Source organism: Ambystoma mexicanum, unplaced genomic scaffold (assembly GCF_040938575.1).
Source record: "Ambystoma mexicanum isolate Mex_15411 unplaced genomic scaffold, UKY_AmexF1_1 Mex_scaf34, whole genome shotgun sequence".
NCBI lineage: Eukaryota > Metazoa > Chordata > Amphibia > Caudata > Ambystomatidae > Ambystoma > Ambystoma mexicanum.
The window spans coordinates 1,923,676-1,948,286 of NW_027182449.1; the positions used below are offsets into that span (position 1 = coordinate 1,923,676).

General features: G+C 62.2%; 24 non-coding genes across 24 annotated transcripts; all 24 read left to right on the forward strand.

Moving 5' to 3' along the window:
- Positions 1-607: 607 nt before the first annotated feature.
- Positions 608-771, forward strand: LOC138559083 (U1 spliceosomal RNA). The gene has a single exon (XR_011299143.1). It is a non-coding gene; the product is annotated as a U1 spliceosomal RNA (small nuclear RNA).
- Positions 772-1,637: 866 nt separating this feature from the next.
- LOC138558089 (U1 spliceosomal RNA) lies at positions 1,638-1,801 on the forward strand. Its single transcript, XR_011298244.1, has one exon. It is a non-coding gene; the product is annotated as a U1 spliceosomal RNA (small nuclear RNA).
- An 870-nt stretch (positions 1,802-2,671) lies between these two features.
- LOC138558474 (U1 spliceosomal RNA) lies at positions 2,672-2,835 on the forward strand. The gene has a single exon (XR_011298622.1). It is a non-coding gene; the product is annotated as a U1 spliceosomal RNA (small nuclear RNA).
- An 866-nt stretch (positions 2,836-3,701) lies between these two features.
- Positions 3,702-3,865, forward strand: LOC138558312 (U1 spliceosomal RNA). The gene has a single exon (XR_011298464.1). It is a non-coding gene; the product is annotated as a U1 spliceosomal RNA (small nuclear RNA).
- An 865-nt stretch (positions 3,866-4,730) lies between these two features.
- Positions 4,731-4,894, forward strand: LOC138558090 (U1 spliceosomal RNA). The gene has a single exon (XR_011298245.1). It is a non-coding gene; the product is annotated as a U1 spliceosomal RNA (small nuclear RNA).
- An 870-nt stretch (positions 4,895-5,764) lies between these two features.
- Positions 5,765-5,928, forward strand: LOC138558475 (U1 spliceosomal RNA). Its single transcript, XR_011298623.1, has one exon. It is a non-coding gene; the product is annotated as a U1 spliceosomal RNA (small nuclear RNA).
- An 870-nt stretch (positions 5,929-6,798) lies between these two features.
- LOC138558091 (U1 spliceosomal RNA) lies at positions 6,799-6,962 on the forward strand. Its single transcript, XR_011298246.1, has one exon. It is a non-coding gene; the product is annotated as a U1 spliceosomal RNA (small nuclear RNA).
- An 866-nt stretch (positions 6,963-7,828) lies between these two features.
- On the forward strand, positions 7,829-7,992 carry LOC138558313 (U1 spliceosomal RNA). Its single transcript, XR_011298465.1, has one exon. It is a non-coding gene; the product is annotated as a U1 spliceosomal RNA (small nuclear RNA).
- Positions 7,993-8,858: 866 nt separating this feature from the next.
- Positions 8,859-9,022, forward strand: LOC138558476 (U1 spliceosomal RNA). Its single transcript, XR_011298624.1, has one exon. It is a non-coding gene; the product is annotated as a U1 spliceosomal RNA (small nuclear RNA).
- Positions 9,023-9,903: 881 nt separating this feature from the next.
- On the forward strand, positions 9,904-10,067 carry LOC138558092 (U1 spliceosomal RNA). The gene has a single exon (XR_011298247.1). It is a non-coding gene; the product is annotated as a U1 spliceosomal RNA (small nuclear RNA).
- Positions 10,068-10,933: 866 nt separating this feature from the next.
- On the forward strand, positions 10,934-11,097 carry LOC138558093 (U1 spliceosomal RNA). Its single transcript, XR_011298248.1, has one exon. It is a non-coding gene; the product is annotated as a U1 spliceosomal RNA (small nuclear RNA).
- An 870-nt stretch (positions 11,098-11,967) lies between these two features.
- Positions 11,968-12,131, forward strand: LOC138558477 (U1 spliceosomal RNA). Its single transcript, XR_011298625.1, has one exon. It is a non-coding gene; the product is annotated as a U1 spliceosomal RNA (small nuclear RNA).
- An 866-nt stretch (positions 12,132-12,997) lies between these two features.
- Positions 12,998-13,161, forward strand: LOC138558314 (U1 spliceosomal RNA). The gene has a single exon (XR_011298466.1). It is a non-coding gene; the product is annotated as a U1 spliceosomal RNA (small nuclear RNA).
- An 865-nt stretch (positions 13,162-14,026) lies between these two features.
- LOC138558095 (U1 spliceosomal RNA) lies at positions 14,027-14,190 on the forward strand. Its single transcript, XR_011298250.1, has one exon. It is a non-coding gene; the product is annotated as a U1 spliceosomal RNA (small nuclear RNA).
- Positions 14,191-15,060: 870 nt separating this feature from the next.
- LOC138558479 (U1 spliceosomal RNA) lies at positions 15,061-15,224 on the forward strand. The gene has a single exon (XR_011298627.1). It is a non-coding gene; the product is annotated as a U1 spliceosomal RNA (small nuclear RNA).
- An 880-nt stretch (positions 15,225-16,104) lies between these two features.
- On the forward strand, positions 16,105-16,268 carry LOC138558096 (U1 spliceosomal RNA). The gene has a single exon (XR_011298251.1). It is a non-coding gene; the product is annotated as a U1 spliceosomal RNA (small nuclear RNA).
- An 867-nt stretch (positions 16,269-17,135) lies between these two features.
- LOC138558315 (U1 spliceosomal RNA) lies at positions 17,136-17,299 on the forward strand. The gene has a single exon (XR_011298467.1). It is a non-coding gene; the product is annotated as a U1 spliceosomal RNA (small nuclear RNA).
- Positions 17,300-18,165: 866 nt separating this feature from the next.
- On the forward strand, positions 18,166-18,329 carry LOC138558647 (U1 spliceosomal RNA). The gene has a single exon (XR_011298789.1). It is a non-coding gene; the product is annotated as a U1 spliceosomal RNA (small nuclear RNA).
- An 866-nt stretch (positions 18,330-19,195) lies between these two features.
- On the forward strand, positions 19,196-19,359 carry LOC138558480 (U1 spliceosomal RNA). Its single transcript, XR_011298628.1, has one exon. It is a non-coding gene; the product is annotated as a U1 spliceosomal RNA (small nuclear RNA).
- An 880-nt stretch (positions 19,360-20,239) lies between these two features.
- Positions 20,240-20,403, forward strand: LOC138558097 (U1 spliceosomal RNA). The gene has a single exon (XR_011298252.1). It is a non-coding gene; the product is annotated as a U1 spliceosomal RNA (small nuclear RNA).
- An 867-nt stretch (positions 20,404-21,270) lies between these two features.
- Positions 21,271-21,434, forward strand: LOC138558316 (U1 spliceosomal RNA). Its single transcript, XR_011298468.1, has one exon. It is a non-coding gene; the product is annotated as a U1 spliceosomal RNA (small nuclear RNA).
- Positions 21,435-22,300: 866 nt separating this feature from the next.
- On the forward strand, positions 22,301-22,464 carry LOC138558481 (U1 spliceosomal RNA). The gene has a single exon (XR_011298629.1). It is a non-coding gene; the product is annotated as a U1 spliceosomal RNA (small nuclear RNA).
- Positions 22,465-23,330: 866 nt separating this feature from the next.
- LOC138558482 (U1 spliceosomal RNA) lies at positions 23,331-23,494 on the forward strand. The gene has a single exon (XR_011298630.1). It is a non-coding gene; the product is annotated as a U1 spliceosomal RNA (small nuclear RNA).
- An 880-nt stretch (positions 23,495-24,374) lies between these two features.
- LOC138558483 (U1 spliceosomal RNA) lies at positions 24,375-24,538 on the forward strand. The gene has a single exon (XR_011298631.1). It is a non-coding gene; the product is annotated as a U1 spliceosomal RNA (small nuclear RNA).
- Positions 24,539-24,611: the final 73 nt, after the last annotated feature.

The following is a 24,611-nucleotide window of genomic DNA, read 5'->3' on the forward strand; positions in this document are numbered from 1 at the left end:
CCCCATGATATCAGGTGCCCCGGTAGTTCTTGAAGCCAGCCTGCCCTGCCCGGGCTCTGCTTTCGCGCCCAGGCCCTCCAACCTAAGGAAGGCCCAGCCAGCTCCTGGGGTTTTGGGGGCAGGGGTGAGACTGGCTCCCGGCCGCCGCTGCCGCCCGCCCCGTCCGAGCACCGGATCGGGCACGATCGGGCCTTGCCTTCACGGCCTTGCCGTGTCCTGGCGGGGGGCACCCCACCCGAGACGCTCTTGTTAAGCGGGGTGACCTGTCGGCTCAGGAGGGCCATGGACCCGCCTGGGGCCGACGGGCCAGTGGGCCCACTGCGCCAGGCCTGCTCGCTTTCCGACTGGGCCTGCTGGCTGGCAGCCAGGTCCGAATTTATGCAAATCTCAGGCCGAGCAGGGCCTGGTGGGAGACATGAACTGTGCCACAATGTGCCTCTTCTGCTGGGCTCTGCCTGCCGGAGCTTCCCCCTGCACGTGGGACAGGCAGCTCCGCAGACGCTCAGGGCTTCCGGGAGGGCTGGGGCTGGGTCAGGGCCGGCCTTCTCACCCTCGCTTAGCGGGGCTTCCAGAACAGGCCCAAGCCCTGCCCTCTGGCTCGCAACTCATACTTACCTGGCAGGGGAGCATCTGTGATCAGCAAGGCAGAGCTCCCAGGGTGAGGCTCATCCATTGCACATCGGATTTGCTGACCCCTGCGATATCCCCAAATGCGGGATTCTCGACTGCATTATTTCTGGTAGTGGGGGACTGCGTTCGCGCTTTCCCCTGATTTATTGGTGAAAGAAAGAAAGAGTTTAGTGTGCGAGTCAGGTTGTTTGCACACAGGGCCCAAGCTCGTGCAGCAGAGTTTATTTTGCTGCAGTCAAGAGGGCCAGCCCTGGGCCGTTCAGGGGTCCACAGGCCTGATGGATTGGTGAAATAAAAAAATGTGAAAGTCATGTGTGTCATGTGTAGGTTGGGCCCCTGAATGTTGCTGCGGTCAAGAGGGCCAGCATTCACTGGAGGGGTGAAGTGCACAGGTGCCTAACCCCAGACTTGTGCGCCCCATGATATCAGGTGCCCCGGTAGTTCTTGAAGCCAGCCTGCCCTGCCCGGGCTCTGCTTTCGCGCCCAGGCCCTCCAACCTAAGGAAGGCCCAGCCAGCTCCTGGGGTTTTGGGGGCAGGGGTGAAACTGGCTCCCGGCCGCCGCTGCCGCCCGCCCCGTCCGAGCACCGATCGGGCACGATCGGGCCTTGCCGTGTCCTGGCGGGGGGCACCCCACCCGAGACGCTCTTGTTAAGCGGGGTGACCTGTCGGCTCAGGAGGGCCATGGACCCGCCTGGGGCCGACGGGCCAGTGGGCCCACTGCGCCAGGCCTGCTCGCTTTCCGACTGGGCCTGCTGGCTGGCAGCCAGGTCCGAATTTATGCAAATCTCAGGCCGAGCAGGGCCTGGTGGGAGACATGAACTGTGCCACAATGTGCCTCTTCTGCTGGGCTCTGCCTGCCGGAGCTTCCCCCTGCACGTGGGACAGGCAGCTCCGCAGACGCTCAGGGCTTCCGGGAGGGCTGGGGCTGGGTCAGGGCCGGCCTTCTCACCCTCGCTTAGCGGGGCTTCCAGAACAGGCCCAAGCCCTGCCCTCTGGCTCGCAACTCATACTTACCTGGCAGGGGAGCATCTGTGATCAGCAAGGCAGAGCTCCCAGGGTGAGGCTCATCCATTGCACATCGGATTTGCTGACCCCTGCGATGTCCCCAAATGCGGGATTCTCGACTGCATTATTTCTGGTAGTGGGGGACTGCGTTCGCGCTTTCCCCTGATTTATTGGTGAAAGAAAGAAAGAGTTTAGTGTGCGAGTCAGGTTGTTTGCTCACAGGGCCCAAGCTCGTGCAGCAGAGTTTATTTTGCTGCAGTCAAGAGGGCCAGCCCTGGGCCGTTCAGGGGTCCACAGGCCTGATGGATTGGTGAAATAAAAAAATGTGAAAGTCATGTGTGTCATGTGTAGGTTGGGCCCCTGAATGTTGCTGCGGTCAAGAGGGCCAGCATTCACTGGAGGGGTGAAGTGCACAGGTGCCTAACCCCAGACTTGTGCGCCCCATGATATCAGGTGCCCCGGTAGTTCTTGAAGCCAGCCTGCCCTGCCCGGGCTCTGCTTTCGCGCCCAGGCCCTCCAACCTAAGGAAGGCCCGGCCAGCTCCTGGGGTTTTGGGGGCAGGGGTGAGACTGGCTCCCGGCCGCCGCTGCCGCCCGCCCCGTCCGAGCACCGATCGGGCCTTGCCTTCACGGCCTTGCCGTGTCCTGGCGGGGGGCACCCCACCCGAGACGCTCTTGTTAAGCGGGGTGACCTGTCGGCTCAGGAGGGCCATGGACCCGCCTGGGGCCGACGGGCCAGTGGGCCCACTGCGCCAGGCCTGCTCGCTTTCCGACTGGGCCTGCTGGCTGGCAGCCAGGTCCGAATTTATGCAAATCTCAGGCCGAGCAGGGCCTGGTGGGAGACATGAACTGTGCCACAATGTGCCTCTTCTGCTGGGCTCTGCCTGCCGGAGCTTCCCCCTGCACGTGGGACAGGCAGCTCCGCAGACGCTCAGGGCTTCCGGGAGGGCTGGGGCTGGGTCAGGGCCGGCCTTCTCACCCTCGCTTAGCGGGGCTTCCAGAACAGGCCCAAGCCCTGCCCTCTGGCTCGCAACTCATACTTACCTGGCAGGGGAGCATCTGTGATCAGCAAGGCAGAGCTCCCAGGGTGAGACTCCTCCATTGCACATCGGATTTGCTGACCCCTGCGATGTCCCCAAATGCGGGATTCTCGACTGCATTATTTCTGGTAGTGGGGGACTGCGTTCGCGCTTTCCCCTGATTTATTGGTGAAAGAAAGAAAGAGTTTAGTGTGCGAGTCAGGTTGTTTGCTCACAGGGCCCAAGCTCGTGCAGCAGAGTTTATTTTGCTGCAGTCAAGAGGGCCAGCCCTGGGCCGTTCAGGGGTCCACAGGCCTGATGGATTGGTGAAATAAAAAAATGTGAAAGTCATGTGTGTCATGTGTAGGTTGGGCCCCTGAATGTTGCTGCGGTCAAGAGGGCCAGCATTCACTGGAGGGGTGAAGTGCACAGGTGCCTAACCCCAGACTTGTGCGCCCCATGATATCAGGTGCCCCGGTAGTTCTTGAAGCCAGCCTGCCCTGCCCGGGCTCTGCTTTCGCGCCCAGGCCCTCCAACCTAAGGAAGGCCCAGCCAGCTCCTGGGGTTTTGGGGGCAGGGGTGAAACTGGCTCCCGGCCGCCGCTGCCGCCCGCCCCGTCCGAGCACCGATCGGGCACGATCGGGCCTTGCCGTGTCCTGGCGGGGGGCACCCCACCCGAGACGCTCTTGTTAAGCGGGGTGACCTGTCGGCTCAGGAGGGCCATGGACCCGCCTGGGGCCGACGGGCCAGTGGGCCCACTGCGCCAGGCCTGCTCGCTTTCCGACTGGGCCTGCTGGCTGGCAGCCAGGTCCGAATTTATGCAAATCTCAGGCCGAGCAGGGCCTGGTGGGAGACATGAACTGTGCCACAATGTGCCTCTTCTGCTGGGCTCTGCCTGCCGGAGCTTCCCCCTGCACGTGGGACAGGCAGCTCCGCAGACGCTCAGGGCTTCCGGGAGGGCTGGGGCTGGGTCAGGGCCGGCCTTCTCACCCTCGCTTAGCGGGGCTTCCAGAACAGGCCCAAGCCCTGCCCTCTGGCTCGCAACTCATACTTACCTGGCAGGGGAGCATCTGTGATCAGCAAGGCAGAGCTCCCAGGGTGAGGCTCATCCATTGCACATCGGATTTGCTGACCCCTGCGATGTCCCCAAATGCGGGATTCTCGACTGTATTATTTCTGGTAGTGGGGGACTGCGTTCGCGCTTTCCCCTGATTTATTGGTGAAAGAAAGAAAGAGTTTAGTGTGCGAGTCAGGTTGTTTGCACACAGGGCCCAAGCTCGTGCAGCAGAGTTTATTTTGCTGCAGTCAAGAGGGCCAGCCCTGGGCCGTTCAGGGGTCCACAGGCCTGATGGATTGGTGAAATAAAAAATGTGAAAGTCATGTGTGTCATGTGTAGGTTGGGCCCCTGAATGTTGCTGCGGTCAAGAGGGCCAGCATTCACTGGAGGGGTGAAGTGCACAGGTGCCTAACCCCAGACTTGTGCGCCCCATGATATCAGGTGCCCCGGTAGTTCTTGAAGCCAGCCTGCCCTGCCCGGGCTCTGCTTTCGCGCCCAGGCCCTCCAACCTAAGGAAGGCCCAGCCAGCTCCTGGGGTTTTGGGGGCAGGGGTGAAACTGGCTCCCGGCCGCCGCTGCCGCCCGCCCCGTCCGAGCACCGATCGGGCACGATCGGGCCTTGCTGTGTCCTGGCGGGGGGCACCCCACCCGAGACGCTCTTGTTAAGCGGGGTGACCTGTCGGCTCAGGAGGGCCATGGACCCGCCTGGGGCCGACGGGCCAGTGGGCCCACTGCGCCAGGCCTGCTCGCTTTCCGACTGGGCCTGCTGGCTGGCAGCCAGGTCCGAATTTATGCAAATCTCAGGCCGAGCAGGGCCTGGTGGGAGACATGAACTGTGCCACAATGTGCCTCTTCTGCTGGGCTCTGCCTGCCGGAGCTTCCCCCTGCACGTGGGACAGGCAGCTCCGCAGACGCTCAGGGCTTCCGGGAGGGCTGGGGCTGGGTCAGGGCCGGCCTTCTCACCCTCGCTTAGCGGGGCTTCCAGAACAGGCCCAAGCCCTGCCCTCTGGCTCGCAACTCATACTTACCTGGCAGGGGAGCATCTGTGATCAGCAAGGCAGAGCTCCCAGGGTGAGGCTCATCCATTGCACATCGGATTTGCTGACCCCTGCGATGTCCCCAAATGCGGGATTCTCGACTGCATTATTTCTGGTAGTGGGGGACTGCGTTCGCGCTTTCCCCTGATTTATTGGTGAAAGAAAGAAAGAGTTTAGTGTGCGAGTCAGGTTGTTTGCTCACAGGGCCCAAGCTCGTGCAGCAGAGTTTATTTTGCTGCAGTCAAGAGGGCCAGCCCTGGGCCGTTCAGGGGTCCACAGGCCTGATGGATTGGTGAAATAAAAAAATGTGAAAGTCATGTGTGTCATGTGTAGGTTGGGCCCCTGAATGTTGCTGCGGTCAAGAGGGCCAGCATTCACTGGAGGGGTGAAGTGCACAGGTGCCTAACCCCAGACTTGTGCGCCCCATGATATCAGGTGCCCCGGTAGTTCTTGAAGCCAGCCTGCCCTGCCCGGGCTCTGCTTTCGCGCCCAGGCCCTCCAACCTAAGGAAGGCCCGGCCAGCTCCTGGGGTTTTGGGGGCAGGGGTGAGACTGGCTCCCGGCCGCCGCTGCCGCCCGCCCCGTCCGAGCACCGATCGGGCCTTGCCTTCACGGCCTTGCCGTGTCCTGGCGGGGGGCACCCCACCCGAGACGCTCTTGTTAAGCGGGGTGACCTGTCGGCTCAGGAGGGCCATGGACCCGCCTGGGGCCGACGGGCCAGTGGGCCCACTGCGCCAGGCCTGCTCGCTTTCCGACTGGGCCTGCTGGCTGGCAGCCAGGTCCGAATTTATGCAAATCTCAGGCCGAGCAGGGCCTGGTGGGAGACATGAACTGTGCCACAATGTGCCTCTTCTGCTGGGCTCTGCCTGCCGGAGCTTCCCCCTGCACGTGGGACAGGCAGCTCCGCAGACGCTCAGGGCTTCCGGGAGGGCTGGGGCTGGGTCAGGGCCGGCCTTCTCACCCTCGCTTAGCGGGGCTTCCAGAACAGGCCCAAGCCCTGCCCTCTGGCTCGCAACTCATACTTACCTGGCAGGGGAGCATCTGTGATCAGCAAGGCAGAGCTCCCAGGGTGAGACTCCTCCATTGCACATCGGATTTGCTGACCCCTGCGATGTCCCCAAATGCGGGATTCTCGACTGCATTATTTCTGGTAGTGGGGGACTGCGTTCGCGCTTTCCCCTGATTTATTGGTGAAAGAAAGAAAGAGTTTAGTGTGCGAGTCAGGTTGTTTGCACACAGGGCCCAAGCTCGTGCAGCAGAGTTTATTTTGCTGCAGTCAAGAGGGCCAGCCCTGGGCCGTTCAGGGGTCCACAGGCCTGATGGATTGGTGAAATAAAAAAATGTGAAAGTCATGTGTGTCATGTGTAGGTTGGGCCCCTGAATGTTGCTGCGGTCAAGAGGGCCAGCATTCACTGGAGGGGTGAAGTGCACAGGTGCCTAACCCCAGACTTGTGCGCCCCATGATATCAGGTGCCCCGGTAGTTCTTGAAGCCAGCCTGCCCTGCCCGGGCTCTGCTTTCGCGCCCAGGCCCTCCAACCTAAGGAAGGCCCAGCCAGCTCCTGGGGTTTTGGGGGCAGGGGTGAGACTGGCTCCCGGCCGCCGCTGCCGCCCGCCCCGTCCGAGCACCGATCGGGCCTTGCCTTCACGGCCTTGCCGTGTCCTGGCGGGGGGCACCCCACCCGAGACGCTCTTGTTAAGCGGGGTGACCTGTCGGCTCAGGAGGGCCATGGACCCGCCTGGGGCCGACGGGCCAGTGGGCCCACTGCGCCAGGCCTGCTCGCTTTCCGACTGGGCCTGCTGGCTGGCAGCCAGGTCCGAATTTATGCAAATCTCAGGCCGAGCAGGGCCTGGTGGGAGACATGAACTGTGCCACAATGTGCCTCTTCTGCTGGGCTCTGCCTGCCGGAGCTTCCCCCTGCACGTGGGACAGGCAGCTCCGCAGACGCTCAGGGCTTCCGGGAGGGCTGGGGCTGGGTCAGGGCCGGCCTTCTCACCCTCGCTTAGCGGGGCTTCCAGAACAGGCCCAAGCCCTGCCCTCTGGCTCGCAACTCATACTTACCTGGCAGGGGAGCATCTGTGATCAGCAAGGCAGAGCTCCCAGGGTGAGGCTCATCCATTGCACATCGGATTTGCTGACCCCTGCGATGTCCCCAAATGCGGGATTCTCGACTGCATTATTTCTGGTAGTGGGGGACTGCGTTCGCGCTTTCCCCTGATTTATTGGTGAAAGAAAGAAAGAGTTTAGTGTGCGAGTCAGGTTGTTTGCACACAGGGCCCAAGCTCGTGCAGCAGAGTTTATTTTGCTGCAGTCAAGAGGGCCAGCCCTGGGCCGTTCAGGGGTCCACAGGCCTGATGGATTGGTGAAATAAAAAAATGTGAAAGTCATGTGTGTCATGTGTAGGTTGGGCCCCTGAATGTTGCTGCGGTCAAGAGGGCCAGCATTCACTGGAGGGGTGAAGTGCACAGGTGCCTAACCCCAGACTTGTGCGCCCCATGATATCAGGTGCCCCGGTAGTTCTTGAAGCCAGCCTGCCCTGCCCGGGCTCTGCTTTCGCGCCCAGGCCCTCCAACCTAAGGAAGGCCCAGCCAGCTCCTGGGGTTTTGGGGGCAGGGGTGAAACTGGCTCCCGGCCGCCGCTGCCGCCCGCCCCGTCCGAGCACCGATCGGGCACGATCGGGCCTTGCCGTGTCCTGGCGGGGGGCACCCCACCCGAGACGCTCTTGTTAAGCGGGGTGACCTGTCGGCTCAGGAGGGCCATGGACCCGCCTGGGGCCGACGGGCCAGTGGGCCCACTGCGCCAGGCCTGCTCGCTTTCCGACTGGGCCTGCTGGCTGGCAGCCAGGTCCGAATTTATGCAAATCTCAGGCCGAGCAGGGCCTGGTGGGAGACATGAACTGTGCCACAATGTGCCTCTTCTGCTGGGCTCTGCCTGCCGGAGCTTCCCCCTGCACGTGGGACAGGCAGCTCCGCAGACGCTCAGGGCTTCCGGGAGGGCTGGGGCTGGGTCAGGGCCGGCCTTCTCACCCTCGCTTAGCGGGGCTTCCAGAACAGGCCCAAGCCCTGCCCTCTGGCTCGCAACTCATACTTACCTGGCAGGGGAGCATCTGTGATCAGCAAGGCAGAGCTCCCAGGGTGAGGCTCATCCATTGCACATCGGATTTGCTGACCCCTGCGATGTCCCCAAATGCGGGATTCTCGACTGTATTATTTCTGGTAGTGGGGGACTGCGTTCGCGCTTTCCCCTGATTTATTGGTGAAAGAAAGAAAGAGTTTAGTGTGCGAGTCAGGTTGTTTGCACACAGGGCCCAAGCTCGTGCAGCAGAGTTTATTTTGCTGCAGTCAAGAGGGCCAGCCCTGGGCCGTTCAGGGGTCCACAGGCCTGATGGATTGGTGAAATAAAAAAATGTGAAAGTCATGTGTGTCATGTGTAGGTTGGGCCCCTGAATGTTGCTGCGGTCAAGAGGGCCAGCATTCACTGGAGGGGTGAAGTGCACAGGTGCCTAACCCCAGACTTGTGCGCCCCATGATATCAGGTGCCCCGGTAGTTCTTGAAGCCAGCCTGCCCTGCCCGGGCTCTGCTTTCGCGCCCAGGCCCTCCAACCTAAGGAAGGCCCAGCCAGCTCCTGGGGTTTTGGGGGCAGGGGTGAAACTGGCTCCCGGCCGCCGCTGCCGCCCGCCCCGTCCGAGCACCGATCGGGCACGATCGGGCCTTGCCGTGTCCTGGCGGGGGGCACCCCACCCGAGACGCTCTTGTTAAGCGGGGTGACCTGTCGGCTCAGGAGGGCCATGGACCCGCCTGGGGCCGACGGGCCAGTGGGCCCACTGCGCCAGGCCTGCTCGCTTTCCGACTGGGCCTGCTGGCTGGCAGCCAGGTCCGAATTTATGCAAATCTCAGGCCGAGCAGGGCCTGGTGGGAGACATGAACTGTGCCACAATGTGCCTCTTCTGCTGGGCTCTGCCTGCCGGAGCTTCCCCCTGCACGTGGGACAGGCAGCTCCGCAGACGCTCAGGGCTTCCGGGAGGGCTGGGGCTGGGTCAGGGCCGGCCTTCTCACCCTCGCTTAGCGGGGCTTCCAGAACAGGCCCAAGCCCTGCCCTCTGGCTCGCAACTCATACTTACCTGGCAGGGGAGCATCTGTGATCAGCAAGGCAGAGCTCCCAGGGTGAGACTCCTCCATTGCACATCGGATTTGCTGACCCCTGCGATGTCCCCAAATGCGGGATTCTCGACTGCATTATTTCTGGTAGTGGGGGACTGCGTTCGCGCTTTCCCCTGATTTATTGGTGAAAGAAAGAAAGAGTTTAGTGTGCGAGTCAGGTTGTTTGCACACAGGGCCCAAGCTCGTGCAGCAGAGTTTATTTTGCTGCAGTCAAGAGGGCCAGCCCTGGGCCGTTCAGGGGTCCACAGGCCTGATGGATTGGTGAAATAAAAAAATGTGAAAGTCATGTGTGTCATGTGTAGGTTGGGCCCCTGAATGTTGCTGCGGTCAAGAGGGCCAGCATTCACTGGAGGGGTGAAGTGCACAGGTGCCTAACCCCAGACTTGTGCGCCCCATGATATCAGGTGCCCCGGTAGTTCTTGAAGCCAGCCTGCCCTGCCCGGGCTCTGCTTTCGCGCCCAGGCCCTCCAACCTAAGGAAGGCCCAGCCAGCTCCTGGGGTTTTGGGGGCAGGGGTGAGACTGGCTCCCGGCCGCCGCTGCCGCCCGCCCCGTCCGAGCACCGGATCGGGCACGATCGGGCCTTGCCTTCACGGCCTTGCCGTGTCCTGGCGGGGGGCACCCCACCCGAGACGCTCTTGTTAAGCGGGGTGACCTGTCGGCTCAGGAGGGCCATGGACCCGCCTGGGGCCGACGGGCCAGTGGGCCCACTGCGCCAGGCCTGCTCGCTTTCCGACTGGGCCTGCTGGCTGGCAGCCAGGTCCGAATTTATGCAAATCTCAGGCCGAGCAGGGCCTGGTGGGAGACATGAACTGTGCCACAATGTGCCTCTTCTGCTGGGCTCTGCCTGCCGGAGCTTCCCCCTGCACGTGGGACAGGCAGCTCCGCAGACGCTCAGGGCTTCCGGGAGGGCTGGGGCTGGGTCAGGGCCGGCCTTCTCACCCTCGCTTAGCGGGGCTTCCAGAACAGGCCCAAGCCCTGCCCTCTGGCTCGCAACTCATACTTACCTGGCAGGGGAGCATCTGTGATCAGCAAGGCAGAGCTCCCAGGGTGAGGCTCATCCATTGCACATCGGATTTGCTGACCCCTGCGATGTCCCCAAATGCGGGATTCTCGACTGCATTATTTCTGGTAGTGGGGGACTGCGTTCGCGCTTTCCCCTGATTTATTGGTGAAAGAAAGAAAGAGTTTAGTGTGCGAGTCAGGTTGTTTGCACACAGGGCCCAAGCTCGTGCAGCAGAGTTTATTTTGCTGCAGTCAAGAGGGCCAGCCCTGGGCCGTTCAGGGGTCCACAGGCCTGATGGATTGGTGAAATAAAAAAATGTGAAAGTCATGTGTGTCATGTGTAGGTTGGGCCCCTGAATGTTGCTGCGGTCAAGAGGGCCAGCATTCACTGGAGGGGTGAAGTGCACAGGTGCCTAACCCCAGACTTGTGCGCCCCATGATATCAGGTGCCCCGGTAGTTCTTGAAGCCAGCCTGCCCTGCCCGGGCTCTGCTTTCGCGCCCAGGCCCTCCAACCTAAGGAAGGCCCAGCCAGCTCCTGGGGTTTTGGGGGCAGGGGTGAAACTGGCTCCCGGCCGCCGCTGCCGCCCGCCCCGTCCGAGCACCGATCGGGCACGATCGGGCCTTGCCGTGTCCTGGCGGGGGGCACCCCACCCGAGACGCTCTTGTTAAGCGGGGTGACCTGTCGGCTCAGGAGGGCCATGGACCCGCCTGGGGCCGACGGGCCAGTGGGCCCACTGCGCCAGGCCTGCTCGCTTTCCGACTGGGCCTGCTGGCTGGCAGCCAGGTCCGAATTTATGCAAATCTCAGGCCGAGCAGGGCCTGGTGGGAGACATGAACTGTGCCACAATGTGCCTCTTCTGCTGGGCTCTGCCTGCCGGAGCTTCCCCCTGCACGTGGGACAGGCAGCTCCGCAGACGCTCAGGGCTTCCGGGAGGGCTGGGGCTGGGTCAGGGCCGGCCTTCTCACCCTCGCTTAGCGGGGCTTCCAGAACAGGCCCAAGCCCTGCCCTCTGGCTCGCAACTCATACTTACCTGGCAGGGGAGCATCTGTGATCAGCAAGGCAGAGCTCCCAGGGTGAGGCTCATCCATTGCACATCGGATTTGCTGACCCCTGCGATGTCCCCAAATGCGGGATTCTCGACTGCATTATTTCTGGTAGTGGGGGACTGCGTTCGCGCTTTCCCCTGATTTATTGGTGAAAGAAAGAAAGAGTTTAGTGTGCGAGTCAGGTTGTTTGCTCACAGGGCCCAAGCTCGTGCAGCAGAGTTTATTTTGCTGCAGTCAAGAGGGCCAGCACTGGGCCGTTCAGGGGTCCACAGGCCTGATGGATTGGTGAAATAAAAAAATGTGAAAGTCATGTGTGTCATGTGTAGGTTGGGCCCCTGAATGTTGCTGCGGTCAAGAGGGCCAGCATTCACTGGAGGGGTGAAGTGCACAGGTGCCTAACCCCAGACTTGTGCGCCCCATGATATCAGGTGCCCCGGTAGTTCTTGAAGCCAGCCTGCCCTGCCCGGGCTCTGCTTTCGCGCCCAGGCCCTCCAACCTAAGGAAGGCCCGGCCAGCTCCTGGGGTTTTGGGGGCAGGGGTGAGACTGGCTCCCGGCCGCCGCTGCCGCCCGCCCCGTCCGAGCACCGATCGGGCCTTGCCTTCACGGCCTTGCCGTGTCCTGGCGGGGGGCACCCCACCCGAGACGCTCTTGTTAAGCGGGGTGACCTGTCGGCTCAGGAGGGCCATGGACCCGCCTGGGGCCGACGGGCCAGTGGGCCCACTGCGCCAGGCCTGCTCGCTTTCCGACTGGGCCTGCTGGCTGGCAGCCAGGTCCGAATTTATGCAAATCTCAGGCCGAGCAGGGCCTGGTGGGAGACATGAACTGTGCCACAATGTGCCTCTTCTGCTGGGCTCTGCCTGCCGGAGCTTCCCCCTGCACGTGGGACAGGCAGCTCCGCAGACGCTCAGGGCTTCCGGGAGGGCTGGGGCTGGGTCAGGGCCGGCCTTCTCACCCTCGCTTAGCGGGGCTTCCAGAACAGGCCCAAGCCCTGCCCTCTGGCTCGCAACTCATACTTACCTGGCAGGGGAGCATCTGTGATCAGCAAGGCAGAGCTCCCAGGGTGAGACTCCTCCATTGCACATCGGATTTGCTGACCCCTGCGATGTCCCCAAATGCGGGATTCTCGACTGCATTATTTCTGGTAGTGGGGGACTGCGTTCGCGCTTTCCCCTGATTTATTGGTGAAAGAAAGAAAGAGTTTAGTGTGCGAGTCAGGTTGTTTGCTCACAGGGCCCAAGCTCGTGCAGCAGAGTTTATTTTGCTGCAGTCAAGAGGGCCAGCCCTGGGCCGTTCAGGGGTCCACAGGCCTGATGGATTGGTGAAATAAAAAAATGTGAAAGTCATGTGTGTCATGTGTAGGTTGGGCCCCTGAATGTTGCTGCGGTCAAGAGGGCCAGCATTCACTGGAGGGGTGAAGTGCACAGGTGCCTAACCCCAGACTTGTGCGCCCCATGATATCAGGTGCCCCGGTAGTTCTTGAAGCCAGCCTGCCCTGCCCGGGCTCTGCTTTCGCGCCCAGGCCCTCCAACCTAAGGAAGGCCCAGCCAGCTCCTGGGGTTTTGGGGGCAGGGGTGAAACTGGCTCCCGGCCGCCGCTGCCGCCCGCCCCGTCCGAGCACCGATCGGGCACGATCGGGCCTTGCCGTGTCCTGGCGGGGGGCACCCCACCCGAGACGCTCTTGTTAAGCGGGGTGACCTGTCGGCTCAGGAGGGCCATGGACCCGCCTGGGGCCGACGGGCCAGTGGGCCCACTGCGCCAGGCCTGCTCGCTTTCCGACTGGGCCTGCTGGCTGGCAGCCAGGTCCGAATTTATGCAAATCTCAGGCCGAGCAGGGCCTGGTGGGAGACATGAACTGTGCCACAATGTGCCTCTTCTGCTGGGCTCTGCCTGCCGGAGCTTCCCCCTGCACGTGGGACAGGCAGCTCCGCAGACGCTCAGGGCTTCCGGGAGGGCTGGGGCTGGGTCAGGGCCGGCCTTCTCACCCTCGCTTAGCGGGGCTTCCAGAACAGGCCCAAGCCCTGCCCTCTGGCTCGCAACTCATACTTACCTGGCAGGGGAGCATCTGTGATCAGCAAGGCAGAGCTCCCAGGGTGAGGCTCATCCATTGCACATCGGATTTGCTGACCCCTGCGATGTCCCCAAATGCGGGATTCTCGACTGTATTATTTCTGGTAGTGGGGGACTGCGTTCGCGCTTTCCCCTGATTTATTGGTGAAAGAAAGAAAGAGTTTAGTGTGCGAGTCAGGTTGTTTGCACACAGGGCCCAAGCTCGTGCAGCAGAGTTTATTTTGCTGCAGTCAAGAGGGCCAGCCCTGGGCCGTTCAGGGGTCCACAGGCCTGATGGATTGGTGAAATAAAAAATGTGAAAGTCATGTGTGTCATGTGTAGGTTGGGCCCCTGAATGTTGCTGCGGTCAAGAGGGCCAGCATTCACTGGAGGGGTGAAGTGCACAGGTGCCTAACCCCAGACTTGTGCGCCCCATGATATCAGGTGCCCCGGTAGTTCTTGAAGCCAGCCTGCCCTGCCCGGGCTCTGCTTTCGCGCCCAGGCCCTCCAACCTAAGGAAGGCCCAGCCAGCTCCTGGGGTTTTGGGGGCAGGGGTGAAACTGGCTCCCGGCCGCCGCTGCCGCCCGCCCCGTCCGAGCACCGATCGGGCACGATCGGGCCTTGCTGTGTCCTGGCGGGGGGCACCCCACCCGAGACGCTCTTGTTAAGCGGGGTGACCTGTCGGCTCAGGAGGGCCATGGACCCGCCTGGGGCCGACGGGCCAGTGGGCCCACTGCGCCAGGCCTGCTCGCTTTCCGACTGGGCCTGCTGGCTGGCAGCCAGGTCCGAATTTATGCAAATCTCAGGCCGAGCAGGGCCTGGTGGGAGACATGAACTGTGCCACAATGTGCCTCTTCTGCTGGGCTCTGCCTGCCGGAGCTTCCCCCTGCACGTGGGACAGGCAGCTCCGCAGACGCTCAGGGCTTCCGGGAGGGCTGGGGCTGGGTCAGGGCCGGCCTTCTCACCCTCGCTTAGCGGGGCTTCCAGAACAGGCCCAAGCCCTGCCCTCTGGCTCGCAACTCATACTTACCTGGCAGGGGAGCATCTGTGATCAGCAAGGCAGAGCTCCCAGGGTGAGGCTCATCCATTGCACATCGGATTTGCTGACCCCTGCGATGTCCCCAAATGCGGGATTCTCGACTGCATTATTTCTGGTAGTGGGGGACTGCGTTCGCGCTTTCCCCTGATTTATTGGTGAAAGAAAGAAAGAGTTTAGTGTGCGAGTCAGGTTGTTTGCTCACAGGGCCCAAGCTCGTGCAGCAGAGTTTATTTTGCTGCAGTCAAGAGGGCCAGCCCTGGGCCGTTCAGGGGTCCACAGGCCTGATGGATTGGTGAAATAAAAAAATGTGAAAGTCATGTGTGTCATGTGTAGGTTGGGCCCCTGAATGTTGCTGCGGTCAAGAGGGCCAGCATTCACTGGAGGGGTGAAGTGCACAGGTGCCTAACCCCAGACTTGTGCGCCCCATGATATCAGGTGCCCCGGTAGTTCTTGAAGCCAGCCTGCCCTGCCCGGGCTCTGCTTTCGCGCCCAGGCCCTCCAACCTAAGGAAGGCCCGGCCAGCTCCTGGGGTTTTGGGGGCAGGGGTGAGACTGGCTCCCGGCCGCCGCTGCCGCCCGCCCCGTCCGAGCACCGATCGGGCCTTGCCTTCACGGCCTTGCCGTGTCCTGGCGGGGGGCACCCCACCCGAGACGCTCTTGTTAAGCGGGGTGACCTGTCGGCTCAGGAGGGCCATGGACCCGCCTGGGGCCGACGGGCCAGTGGGCCCACTGCGCCAGGCCTGCTCGCTTTCCGACTGGGCCTGCTGGCTGGCAGCCAGGTCCGAATTTATGCAAATCTCAGGCCGAGCAGGGCCTGGTGGGAGACATGAACTGTGCCACAATGTGCCTCTTCTGCTGGGCTCTGCCTGCCGGAGCTTCCCCCTGCACGTGGGACAGGCAGCTCCGCAGACGCTCAGGGCTTCCGGGAGGGCTGGGGCTGGGTCAGGGCCGGCCTTCTCACCCTCGCTTAGCGGGGCTTCCAGAACAGGCCCAAGCCCTGCCCTCTGGCTCGCAACTCATACTTACCTGGCAGGGGAGCATCTGTGATCAGCAAGGCAGAGCTCCCAGGGTGAGACTCCTCCATTGCACATCGGATTTGCTGACCCCTGCGATGTCCCCAAATGCGGGATTCTCGACTGCATTATTTCTGGTAGTGGGGGACTGCGTTCGCGCTTTCCCCTGATTTATTGGTGAAAGAAAGAAAGAGTTTAGTGTGCGAGTCAGGTTGTTTGCACACAGGGCCCAAGCTCGTGCAGCAGAGTTTATTTTGCTGCAGTCAAGAGGGCCAGCCCTGGGCCGTTCAGGGGTCCACAGGCCTGATGGATTGGTGAAATAAAAAAATGTGAAAGTCATGTGTGTCATGTGTAGGTTGGGCCCCTGAATGTTGCTGCGGTCAAGAGGGCCAGCATTCACTGGAGGGGTGAAGTGCACAGGTGCCTAACCCCAGACTTGTGCGCCCCATGATATCAGGTGCCCCGGTAGTTCTTGAAGCCAGCCTGCCCTGCCCGGGCTCTGCTTTCGCGCCCAGGCCCTCCAACCTAAGGAAGGCCCAGCCAGCTCCTGGGGTTTTGGGGGCAGGGGTGAGACTGGCTCCCGGCCGCCGCTGCCGCCCGCCCCGTCCGAGCACCGATCGGGCACGATCGGGCCTTGCCTTCACGGCCTTGCCGTGTCCTGGCGGGGGGCACCCCACCCGAGACGCTCTTGTTAAGCGGGGTGACCTGTCGGCTCAGGAGGGCCATGGACCCGCCTGGGGCCGACGGGCCAGTGGGCCCACTGCGCCAGGCCTGCTCGCTTTCCGACTGGGCCTGCTGGCTGGCAGCCAGGTCCGAATTTATGCAAATCTCAGGCCGAGCAGGGCCTGGTGGGAGACATGAACTGTGCCACAATGTGCCTCTTCTGCTGGGCTCTGCCTGCCGGAGCTTCCCCCTGCACGTGGGACAGGCAGCTCCGCAGACGCTCAGGGCTTCCGGGAGGGCTGGGGCTGGGTCAGGGCCGGCCTTCTCACCCTCGCTTAGCGGGGCTTCCAGAACAGGCCCAAGCCCTGCCCTCTGGCTCGCAACTCATACTTACCTGGCAGGGGAGCATCTGTGATCAGCAAGGCAGAGCTCCCAGGGTGAGGCTCATCCATTGCACATCGGATTTGCTGACCCCTGCGATGTCCCCAAATGCGGGATTCTCGACTGCATTATTTCTGGTAGTGGGGGACTGCGTTCGCGCTTTCCCCTGATTTATTGGTGAAAGAAAGAAAGAGTTTAGTGTGCAGAGTCAGGTTGTTTGCACACAGGGCCCAAGCTCGTGCAGCAGAGTTTATTTTGCTGCAGTCAAGAGGGCCAGCCCTGGGCCGTTCAGGGGTCCACAGGCCTGATGGATTGGTGAAATAAAAAAATGTGAAAGTCATGTGTGTCATGTGTAGGTTGGGCCCCTGAATGTTGCTGCGGTCAAGAGGGCCAGCATTCACTGGAGGGGTGAAGTGCACAGGTGCCTAACCCCAGACTTGTGCGCCCCATGATATCAGGTGCCCCGGTAGTTCTTGAAGCCAGCCTGCCCTGCCCGGGCTCTGCTTTCGCGCCCAGGCCCTCCAACCTAAGGAAGGCCCAGCCAGCTCCTGGGGTTTTGGGGGCAGGGGTGAAACTGGCTCCCGGCCGCCGCTGCCGCCCGCCCCGTCCGAGCACCGATCGGGCACGATCGGGCCTTGCCGTGTCCTGGCGGGGGGCACCCCACCCGAGACGCTCTTGTTAAGCGGGGTGACCTGTCGGCTCAGGAGGGCCATGGACCCGCCTGGGGCCGACGGGCCAGTGGGCCCACTGCGCCAGGCCTGCTCGCTTTCCGACTGGGCCTGCTGGCTGGCAGCCAGGTCCGAATTTATGCAAATCTCAGGCCGAGCAGGGCCTGGTGGGAGACATGAACTGTGCCACAATGTGCCTCTTCTGCTGGGCTCTGCCTGCCGGAGCTTCCCCCTGCACGTGGGACAGGCAGCTCCGCAGACGCTCAGGGCTTCCGGGAGGGCTGGGGCTGGGTCAGGGCCGGCCTTCTCACCCTCGCTTAGCGGGGCTTCCAGAACAGGCCCAAGCCCTGCCCTCTGGCTCGCAACTCATACTTACCTGGCAGGGGAGCATCTGTGATCAGCAAGGCAGAGCTCCCAGGGTGAGGCTCATCCATTGCACATCGGATTTGCTGACCCCTGCGATGTCCCCAAATGCGGGATTCTCGACTGTATTATTTCTGGTAGTGGGGGACTGCGTTCGCGCTTTCCCCTGATTTATTGGTGAAAGAAAGAAAGAGTTTAGTGTGCGAGTCAGGTTGTTTGCACACAGGGCCCAAGCTCGTGCAGCAGAGTTTATTTTGCTGCAGTCAAGAGGGCCAGCCCTGGGCCGTTCAGGGGTCCACAGGCCTGATGGATTGGTGAAATAAAAAAATGTGAAAGTCATGTGTGTCATGTGTAGGTTGGGCCCCTGAATGTTGCTGCGGTCAAGAGGGCCAGCATTCACTGGAGGGGTGAAGTGCACAGGTGCCTAACCCCAGACTTGTGCGCCCCATGATATCAGGTGCCCCGGTAGTTCTTGAAGCCAGCCTGCCCTGCCCGGGCTCTGCTTTCGCGCCCAGGCCCTCCAACCTAAGGAAGGCCCAGCCAGCTCCTGGGGTTTTGGGGGCAGGGGTGAAACTGGCTCCCGGCCGCCGCTGCCGCCCGCCCCGTCCGAGCACCGATCGGGCACGATCGGGCCTTGCCGTGTCCTGGCGGGGGGCACCCCACCCGAGACGCTCTTGTTAAGCGGGGTGACCTGTCGGCTCAGGAGGGCCATGGACCCGCCTGGGGCCGACGGGCCAGTGGGCCCACTGCGCCAGGCCTGCTCGCTTTCCGACTGGGCCTGCTGGCTGGCAGCCAGGTCCGAATTTATGCAAATCTCAGGCCGAGCAGGGCCTGGTGGGAGACATGAACTGTGCCACAATGTGCCTCTTCTGCTGGGCTCTGCCTGCCGGAGCTTCCCCCTGCACGTGGGACAGGCAGCTCCGCAGACGCTCAGGGCTTCCGGGAGGGCTGGGGCTGGGTCAGGGCCGGCCTTCTCACCCTCGCTTAGCGGGGCTTCCAGAACAGGCCCAAGCCCTGCCCTCTGGCTCGCAACTCATACTTACCTGGCAGGGGAGCATCTGTGATCAGCAAGGCAGAGCTCCCAGGGTGAGACTCCTCCATTGCACATCGGATTTGCTGACCCCTGCGATGTCCCCAAATGCGGGATTCTCGACTACATTATTTCTGGTAGTGGGGGACTGCGTTCGCGCTTTCCCCTGATTTATTGGTGAAAGAAAGAAAGAGTTTAGTGTGCGAGTCAGGTTGTTTGCACACAGGGCCCAAGCTCGTGCAGCAGAGTTTATTTTGCTGCAGTCAAGAGGGCCAGCCCTGGGCCGTTCAGGGGTCCACAGGCCTGATGGATTGGTGAAATAAAAAAATGTGAAAGTCATGTGTGTCATGTGTAGGTTGGGCCCCTGAATGTTGCTGCGGTCAAGAGGGCCAGCATTCACTGGAGGGGTGAAGTGCACAGGTGCCTAACCCCAGACTTGTGCGCCCCATGATATCAGGTGCCCCGGTAGTTCTTGAAGCCAGCCTGCCCTGCCCGGGCTCTGCTTTCGCGCCCAGGCCCTCCAACCTAAGGAAGGCCCAGCCAGCTCCTGGGGTTTTGGGGGCAGGGGTGAAACTGGCTCCCGGCCGCCGCTGCCGCCCGCCCCGTCCGAGCACCGATCGGGCACGATCGGGCCTTGCCGTGTCCTGGCGGGGGGCACCCCACCCGAGACGCTCTTGTTAAGCGGGGTGACCTGTCGGCTCAGGAGGGCCATGGACCCGCCTGGGGCCGACGGGCCAGTGGGCCCACTGCGCCAGGCCTGCTCGCTTTCCGACTGGGCCTGCTGGCTGGCAGCCAGGTCCGAATTTATGCAAATCTCAGGCCGAGCAGGGCCTGGTGGGAGACATGAACTGTGCCACAATGTGCCTCTTCTGCTGGGCTCTGCCTGCCGGAGCTTCCCCCTGCACGTGGGACAGGCAGCTCCGCAGACGCTCAGGGCTTCCGGGAGGGCTGGGGCTGGGTCAGGGCCGGCCTTCTCACCCTCGCTTAGCGGGGCTTCCAGAACAGGCCCAAGCCCTGCCCTCTGGCTCGCAACTCATACTTACCTGGCAGGGGAGCATCTGTGATCAGCAAGGCAGAGCTCCCAGGGTGAGACTCCTCCATTGCACATCGGATTTGCTGACCCCTGCGATGTCCCCAAATGCGGGATTCTCGACTGCATTATTTCTGGTAGTGGGGGACTGCGTTCGCGCTTTCCCCTGATTTATTGGTGAAAGAAAGAAAGAGTTTAGTGTGCGAGTCAGGTTGTTTGCACACAGGGCCCAAGCTCGTGCAGCAGAGTTTATTTTGCTGCAGTCAAGAGGGCCAGCCCTGGGCCGTTCAGGGGTCCACAGGCCTGATGGATTGGTGAAATAAAAAAATGTGAAAGTCATGTGTGTCATGTGTAGGTTGGGCCCCTGAATGTTGCTGCGGTCAAGAGGGCCAGCATTCACTGGAGGGGTGAAGTGCACAGGTGCCTAACCCCAGACTTGTGCGCCCCATGATATCAGGTGCCCCGGTAGTTCTTGAAGCCAGCCTGCCCTGCCCGGGCTCTGCTTTCGCGCCCAGGCCCTCCAACCTAAGGAAGGCCCAGCCAGCTCCTGGGGTTTTGGGGGCAGGGGTGAGACTGGCTCCCGGCCGCCGCTGCCGCCCGCCCCGTCCGAGCACCGATCGGGCACGATCGGGCCTTGCCTTCACGGCCTTGCCGTGTCCTGGCGGGGGGCACCCCACCCGAGACGCTCTTGTTAAGCGGGGTGACCTGTCGGCTCAGGAGGGCCATGGACCCGCCTGGGGCCGACGGGCCAGTGGGCCCACTGCGCCAGGCCTGCTCGCTTTCCGACTGGGCCTGCTGGCTGGCAGCCAGGTCCGAATTTATGCAAATCTCAGGCCGAGCAGGGCCTGGTGGGAGACATGAACTGTGCCACAATGTGCCTCTTCTGCTGGGCTCTGCCTGCCGGAGCTTCCCCCTGCACGTGGGACAGGCAGCTCCGCAGACGCTCAGGGCTTCCGGGAGGGCTGGGGCTGGGTCAGGGCCGGCCTTCTCACCCTCGCTTAGCGGGGCTTCCAGAACAGGCCCAAGCCCTGCCCTCTGGCTCGCAACTCATACTTACCTGGCAGGGGAGCATCTGTGATCAGCAAGGCAGAGCTCCCAGGGTGAGGCTCATCCATTGCACATCGGATTTGCTGACCCCTGCGATGTCCCCAAATGCGGGATTCTCGACTGCATTATTTCTGGTAGTGGGGGACTGCGTTCGCGCTTTCCCCTGATTTATTGGTGAAAGAAAGAAAGAGTTTAGTGTGCAGAGTCAGGTTGTTTGCACACAGGGCCCAAGCTCGTGCAGCAGAGTTTATTTTGCTGCAGTCAAGAGGGCCAGCCCTGGGCCGTTCAGGGGTCCACAGGCCTGATGGATTGGTGAAATAAAAAAATGTGAAAGTCATGTGTGTCATGTGTAGGTTGGGCCCCTGAATGTTGCTGCGGTCAAGAGGGCCAGCATTCACTGGAGGGGTGAAGTGCACAGGTGCCTAACCCCAGACTTGTGCGCCCCATGATATCAGGTGCCCCGGTAGTTCTTGAAGCCAGCCTGCCCTGCCCGGGCTCTGCTTTCGCGCCCAGGCCCTCCAACCTAAGGAAGGCCCAGCCAGCTCCTGGGGTTTTGGGGGCAGGGGTGAAACTGGCTCCCGGCCGCCGCTGCCGCCCGCCCCGTCCGAGCACCGATCGGGCACGATCGGGCCTTGCCGTGTCCTGGCGGGGGGCACCCCACCCGAGACGCTCTTGTTAAGCGGGGTGACCTGTCGGCTCAGGAGGGCCATGGACCCGCCTGGGGCCGACGGGCCAGTGGGCCCACTGCGCCAGGCCTGCTCGCTTTCCGACTGGGCCTGCTGGCTGGCAGCCAGGTCCGAATTTATGCAAATCTCAGGCCGAGCAGGGCCTGGTGGGAGACATGAACTGTGCCACAATGTGCCTCTTCTGCTGGGCTCTGCCTGCCGGAGCTTCCCCCTGCACGTGGGACAGGCAGCTCCGCAGACGCTCAGGGCTTCCGGGAGGGCTGGGGCTGGGTCAGGGCCGGCCTTCTCACCCTCGCTTAGCGGGGCTTCCAGAACAGGCCCAAGCCCTGCCCTCTGGCTCGCAACTCATACTTACCTGGCAGGGGAGCATCTGTGATCAGCAAGGCAGAGCTCCCAGGGTGAGGCTCATCCATTGCACATCGGATTTGCTGACCCCTGCGATGTCCCCAAATGCGGGATTCTCGACTGTATTATTTCTGGTAGTGGGGGACTGCGTTCGCGCTTTCCCCTGATTTATTGGTGAAAGAAAGAAAGAGTTTAGTGTGCGAGTCAGGTTGTTTGCACACAGGGCCCAAGCTCGTGCAGCAGAGTTTATTTTGCTGCAGTCAAGAGGGCCAGCCCTGGGCCGTTCAGGGGTCCACAGGCCTGATGGATTGGTGAAATAAAAAAATGTGAAAGTCATGTGTGTCATGTGTAGGTTGGGCCCCTGAATGTTGCTGCGGTCAAGAGGGCCAGCATTCACTGGAGGGGTGAAGTGCACAGGTGCCTAACCCCAGACTTGTGCGCCCCATGATATCAGGTGCCCCGGTAGTTCTTGAAGCCAGCCTGCCCTGCCCGGGCTCTGCTTTCGCGCCCAGGCCCTCCAACCTAAGGAAGGCCCAGCCAGCTCCTGGGGTTTTGGGGGCAGGGGTGAAACTGGCTCCCGGCCGCCGCTGCCGCCCGCCCCGTCCGAGCACCGATCGGGCACGATCGGGCCTTGCCGTGTCCTGGCGGGGGGCACCCCACCCGAGACGCTCTTGTTAAGCGGGGTGACCTGTCGGCTCAGGAGGGCCATGGACCCGCCTGGGGCCGACGGGCCAGTGGGCCCACTGCGCCAGGCCTGCTCGCTTTCCGACTGGGCCTGCTGGCTGGCAGCCAGGTCCGAATTTATGCAAATCTCAGGCCGAGCAGGGCCTGGTGGGAGACATGAACTGTGCCACAATGTGCCTCTTCTGCTGGGCTCTGCCTGCCGGAGCTTCCCCCTGCACGTGGGACAGGCAGCTCCGCAGACGCTCAGGGCTTCCGGGAGGGCTGGGGCTGGGTCAGGGCCGGCCTTCTCACCCTCGCTTAGCGGGGCTTCCAGAACAGGCCCAAGCCCTGCCCTCTGGCTCGCAACTCATACTTACCTGGCAGGGGAGCATCTGTGATCAGCAAGGCAGAGCTCCCAGGGTGAGACTCCTCCATTGCACATCGGATTTGCTGACCCCTGCGATGTCCCCAAATGCGGGATTCTCGACTGCATTATTTCTGGTAGTGGGGGACTGCGTTCGCGCTTTCCCCTGATTTATTGGTGAAAGAAAGAAAGAGTTTAGTGTGCGAGTCAGGTTGTTTGCACACAGGGCCCAAGCTCGTGCAGCAGAGTTTATTTTGCTGCAGTCAAGAGGGCCAGCCCTGGGCCGTTCAGGGGTCCACAGGCCTGATGGATTGGTGAAATAAAAAAATGTGAAAGTCATGTGTGTCATGTGTAGGTTGGGCCCCTGAATGTTGCTGCGGTCAAGAGGGCCAGCATTCACTGGAGGGGTGAAGTGCACAGGTGCCTAACCCCAGACTTGTGCGCCCCATGATATCAGGTGCCCCGGTAGTTCTTGAAGCCAGCCTGCCCTGCCCGGGCTCTGCTTTCGCGCCCAGGCCCTCCAACCTAAGGAAGGCCCAGCCAGCTCCTGGGGTTTTGGGGGCAGGGGTGAGACTGGCTCCCGGCCGCCGCTGCCGCCCGCCCCGTCCGAGCACCGATCGGGCACGATCGGGCCTTGCCGTGTCCTGGCGGGGGGCACCCCACCCGAGACGCTCTTGTTAAGCGGGGTGACCTGTCGGCTCAGGAGGGCCATGGACCCGCCTGGGGCCGACGGGCCAGTGGGCCCACTGCGCCAGGCCTGCTCGCTTTCCGACTGGGCCTGCTGGCTGGCAGCCAGGTCCGAATTTATGCAAATCTCAGGCCGAGCAGGGCCTGGTGGGAGACATGAACTGTGCCACAATGTGCCTCTTCTGCTGGGCTCTGCCTGCCGGAGCTTCCCCCTGCACGTGGGACAGGCAGCTCCGCAGACGCTCAGGGCTTCCGGGAGGGCTGGGGCTGGGTCAGGGCCGGCCTTCTCACCCTCGCTTAGCGGGGCTTCCAGAACAGGCCCAAGCCCTGCCCTCTGGCTCGCAACTCATACTTACCTGGCAGGGGAGCATCTGTGATCAGCAAGGCAGAGCTCCCAGGGTGAGACTCCTCCATTGCACATCGGATTTGCTGACCCCTGCGATGTCCCCAAATGCGGGATTCTCGACTGCATTATTTCTGGTAGTGGGGGACTGCGTTCGCGCTTTCCCCTGATTTATTGGTGAAAGAAAGAAAGAGTTTAGTGTGCGAGTCAGGTTGTTTGCACACAGGGCCCAAGCTCGTGCAGCAGAGTTTATTTTGCTGCAGTCAAGAGGGCCAGCCCTGGGCCGTTCAGGGGTCCACAGGCCTGATGGATTGGTGAAATAAAAAAATGTGAAAGTCATGTGTGTCATGTGTAGGTTGGGCCCCTGAATGTTGCTGCGGTCAAGAGGGCCAGCATTCACTGGAGGGGTGAAGTGCACAGGTGCCTAACCCCAGACTTGTGCGCCCCATGATATCAGGTGCCCCGGTAGTTCTTGAAGCCAGCCTGCCCTGCCCGGGCTCTGCTTTCGCGCCCAGGCCCTCCAACCTAAGGAAGGCCCAGCCAGCTCCTGGGGTTTTGGGGGCAGGGGTGAGACTGGCTCCCGGCCGCCGCTGCCGCCCGCCCCGTCCGAGCACCGATCGGGCACGATCGGGCCTTGCCTTCACGGCCTTGCCGTGTCCTGGCGGGGGGCACCCCACCCGAGACGCTCTTGTTAAGCGGGGTGACCTGTCGGCTCAGGAGGGCCATGGACCCGCCTGGGGCCGACGGGCCAGTGGGCCCACTGCGCCAGGCCTGCTCGCTTTCCGACTGGGCCTGCTGGCTGGCAGCCAGGTCCGAATTTATGCAAATCTCAGGCCGAGCAGGGCCTGGTGGGAGACATGAACTGTGCCACAATGTGCCTCTTCTGCTGGGCTCTGCCTGCCGGAGCTTCCCCCTGCACGTGGGACAGGCAGCTCCGCAGACGCTCAGGGCTTCCGGGAGGGCTGGGGCTGGGTCAGGGCCGGCCTTCTCACCCTCGCTTAGCGGGGCTTCCAGAACAGGCCCAAGCCCTGCCCTCTGGCTCGCAACTCATACTTACCTGGCAGGGGAGCATCTGTGATCAGCAAGGCAGAGCTCCCAGGGTGAGACTCCTCCATTGCACATCGGATTTGCTGACCCCTGCGATGTCCCCAAATGCGGGATTCTCGACTGCATTATTTCTGGTAGTGGGGGACTGCGTTCGCGCTTTCCCCTGATTTATTGGTGAAAGAAAGAAAGAGTTTAGTGTGCGAGTCAGGTTGTTTGCACACAGGGCCCAAGCTCGTGCA